This window comes from Neomonachus schauinslandi, chromosome 7 (assembly GCF_002201575.2).
Source record: "Neomonachus schauinslandi chromosome 7, ASM220157v2, whole genome shotgun sequence".
Taxonomy (NCBI): Eukaryota; Metazoa; Chordata; class Mammalia; order Carnivora; family Phocidae; genus Neomonachus; species Neomonachus schauinslandi.
This window is the reverse complement of record NC_058409.1, coordinates 109,126,880-109,131,251: the sequence shown is the minus strand read 5'-3', so window position 1 is coordinate 109,131,251 and position 4,372 is coordinate 109,126,880.

The following is a 4,372-nucleotide window of genomic DNA, read 5'->3' as shown; positions in this document are numbered from 1 at the left end:
GTTGGTTTCCCGAACATTTTATACCCATTGTCCATCTGAAGCATGGATCATCTGCCCATTTCACAGATTTTCTCCTTTATTCGTTTAAGAGATTATCAGGATCTGCCAGGAAGAACTCACTGTGCGTGCCTGCGTGTGTGTGTGTGTGTGTGTGTGTGTGTGTGAGAGAGAGAGAGAGAGAGAAAGAGGAGGGAGGGGGAGGAAACTGTTACACCATGTGGTCAATGCTGTAATTACGGTGACTGTATTCTCCAAACCACAAATCAGGTCACGTGGTCTGACAGAAGCTATTTTCTTCCTCCACTGAAGTCCAAACATGAAATCACATGTAGTTACACATTCATTGAATCACCTTTTATTTTTTTAAAGAAGCAAATGACATGAAATTTGGATCATTCTTGACAAATCCCAGGATAGTCCTAGAAAATCACTAAAGCCATGACTGGGGCCCATAAAGAGCCCTGGCAGGAGCAGGAGGACTTCCTGGAGGAGGTGCTGCTTAAGAGGAGCCTTGAAGGCTGAATAAGAGGTCTTCAGACAGAGGAAGAGTTGGTGAGGACTGAACGCCCTTAGGACAGGGCCTACCCTTCCTGCTCTAAAGACAAACCTACTAGGAACTGGGGGTGCTGGCTACAGTCAGCAACTGTGTGTTTTCAGTTACTTTTCACTTTTTGTTGTTTCAGAGACCTTTGGAGGGAGGGAACAAAATTGTTACAGGCCAGTGTAACAACACACTACTATTGCATTTACTTGTCCTCTCTGCAGTGGACTGTGCATTCCTCCCAGGCAGGGGCCACCTCTGTCTTGTTCATCTCTGTGTCCCTCCACTTGTCCTCCCCCATAAGAATGGCATGAGGAAGACTACTAAAAAATGTCAAATAGGGGCGCCCGGGTGGCTGAGTCAGTTAAGCGTCTGACTCTTGATTTCAGCTCAGGTCTTGGTCTCAAGGTTGAGATCAAGCCCTGCCTCTGGGTCCCATGCTCAGTGTGGAGTCTGCTTAAGATTCTCTCCCTCTCCCTTTGCTCCTCCCCTGCACACCTCCCTCTCCACCCCCCAGGGCACAGCACTCTCTCCCTCTAAATTAAAAAAAAAAAAAGTCAAATAAAGAAATGAATAAAGTACCATTGACAAGCATTTTGTAGGTAGACAGTATCTATTTGGTGCTGAATCTGTTGAATTTCATTTCATCTGCTTTGTTAGCGAATGTGTGCGAGTTGCCCACCCTCTGCTTGGTGCTGAGCAGGGCCGTGGGGCTCAGCGGTGTCTGAGACAAAAGAGGGCCTGCCCACACAGAGCTTACGCTCTAGGGGGAGACATGGGCAGTGGACAAGTAACTAAGGGGGATGGAGGGGGATGTGGCATGTAGACCAGGAAGCCTGGTCTGGATTAGGGGTGTAGGAAAAGCCCCCAGGAAGAAATGAAATTTAGCCTGAGATCTAAAGGATCACAATTAATGCTCAGCTAACACTTATATATAGTGTTCTCATGTAACGGAGACCACCCTGAAGGCTTGGCACATTTAACTCATTTAATTCTCACAAAAAACCTGTGAACTACAATACTATTATTGTTCCTATTTTAGAGATAAGGAAGCTGAGCACAGAAACGTTGACAAACAGGCCCAAGGTCACACAGCTTGTAAGTGGAAAGGCCCGCATTCAAAGCCGGCTGTCTGGCTGAGTCTACACTCTTATCAAAGAATTAGTCAGGTAAAGGGGAAGGTGGGGCACAACATTTAGTACAAGAGGTGAGGTTGAACATCAGGGCAGGGAATTTATCCTAAGATCAATGGGAAGCCATTGGTAGTTTTAAGTAGGAAATGAGCAGATGAGGTTGCATCAGACGGAGCAAAGTGGGAGGGAGGGAGAGAGAGCAATTAAGAGACTGTGAACATGGACCACGGTGGAGACAAGATGGCAGCTTGTATTGGCAATGGTGAAGAAGAAGAAATGGGGTTGCATTGGATTTAAAAAACATCTGCAGGCAGAACCAATGGGACTGGCTCTTGGATGGGATGCGGGGACAAGGGGCTGGTGTCAGATTTCTGGACTGGACATGTGAGTTGGGGACACAGGAGGAGGGAGGGAAGCAGATCTGGGTAGAAGAAATGAGTTCAGCCTCTGACTTGTGGAGTCGGATAAAGCCTCTGACTTGGGACAGCCAAGGGACATATTAAGTGGGCAGTGGAGAGGCCACCTGGGGCTGAGGAAGGGTTGTGGGCAGGGGAGTTGTCAGCACAAAGAAAATCCCTGAAGCTCTGAGAGGTGTGGGTGGATCCTGAGGGGATGGAGAAACAGGGCATCTTGATAGTCTTCCTCAGAACTTCCTGGGGTGTGGTTAGAAATGCAGGTCAGCTTCACCTAGTCCCGTGGAGGCAAATTCCCTGGGTGGGGCCTGGGCCTCACCTCCTTACAGGCTTTCTGGGTGACATTGAGCTGGAGGGCCTTGCGGCCAGCTTGGTGAACAGCAACTCTAAAGACGTGAACAGGGTAGGAAGAGGTAGCTATCAGGGATGGGGAGTTACCCCAGCTCACTGCTGCCCCCCCAAATGCTTTGGATTTGCAACTCCATTGATGAGATGCCAGATCCCAATCAGCCTGGGCAGGAGGATGATGGCTCTGTGACCTGACTGGCATCCCTTCCCCTCGACCCTCCCACAGCTCCTTCACCTTCTTATGGCCTTCTTGTTTCACCAGGCCCTCAAGATAATGTCCAATCTATGGAGCTTCTCCCAAGAGGTCACCTATAATCTACTTCTAACCCACCTCTCCAGTTTTCTTCCTCATTCTTTCCTTCCTGCTATCTCTGCCCTTCTCCTCCTGGCCCCTGCCTCCCACCCATGCAACACTCAGCTTTTCCTGAGCACTTTCCATGTGGCCTTTGCATGGGCTGTTCCTTGTGCAGAGCATGTCCTTTTCCCCACCCATTCCCCCTGATCCTGCTCTGAGGCTGCCTCTCCCAAAAGCTCCCTCATTTTGCTCCCCTCTTACTGTAGGCCATAGCACTTGCCCTAGGCCTCCGCAGCAGGCACTCAGCTTAGCCAGCTCCTGGACACAGGGAGGGGCATGCGGATCATCTCCAAACATGCCTGTATACCTCTTGAGTGTAGACCCATGTCTCTTTCAACCCTGCTTCTCCCTTACCAGGAGCTTGGTGCCTGGCACAGAGAAGAAGCTCACAGGACCTCATGTGGATGGAAATGGTCTTCTAGAGCTCTGAGATTAGCATGAGTAAGGTTCTAGGGGGCTTGTTTAACCTGCCTAAGACTCAGAGCATATTCAAGGACTTTTAGATCATTGACCACAGGAACATAGATTATAAAGGATAATTTGCTGGTGGATGCTGATTCCCTGGCCAAACTGGTGGCAGGGCTGGAGTATGCACTAAGAAGTCACAAGCCCCTCTTTGAACATGGCCTGTTGTTTGGGCCTGGGACCACCACTACTAGGCTCATTCCTGTCTGATGGTACTCCATCCGGAGCTGTCACTTGGGCACATCTAGGAGTCAGGAGCCCAGTCCCATCCCCCAGCATCTCTTTCTTCTTTCCCCTCTCTGAGACATGAGTGGGCTAGCTGAAAACCCCTTCCCCCCCAGCACAAAGTTATCCTTTAGGGGACTCGGCATGAGTCTCTCCTACTGTCATATGTCCAGCTTGGCCTTTCTGCCTCTCTTGGCTCTGCTCTGGTTGCTCATATGCTTTTTGAACTTTGTTCCTACAGTTAATCTTGAGCCTCAGAAGGTCCTTAGGAAACTACCAATCTACTGTTTTCTAAATTTGCCCCAGTCTCAACGCCAGGCCCACAGAGTCAGGATCTCCAGGGGAGGGGCCTAGTGATCCACATCATTAGCAAGTTCCTCAAGGCTCACTAATCAAATCCCCCCCTCCCCTGGCCCATCTCTCCTTATTCAGGATGGTTCATAGAGGGCAAAAAGCCCCTCTGCCTAAAGCAGTCAGATCTGAGCACGGACTCCACTTAGCTCTCAGTGAGACTCCCAGAAATCATTGCATCTCTCTGAGCCTCATTGTCCCCATCTATTTAATGATGATGGCCACTATAGTCTTGTCTAACTTGCAGGGCCCTTGAGATGGTTGAAATGACACTGGCGATGGGAAACTGAGGCTCAGTGGGAGAAGAAATCTGTAAAGGTCATTCACCCCTTCATCTGCCAGTTCTGGGTCATGCTCTGGGGATTCAGCTGGGAACAACTTGTTGGGGGAGATGACATTCTAGTAAACAATGAGACCAGTAAATGAACCAGATAATCACGATAAAGGAAATAAAGGGGTTTTCGAGAGTCGGGGCAAAGGTGGGGTGGGGTGGGGTGGGGTGGGGTGGGGTGGCGAAGGCCTGCCCAGGAGCTCAGGAGGG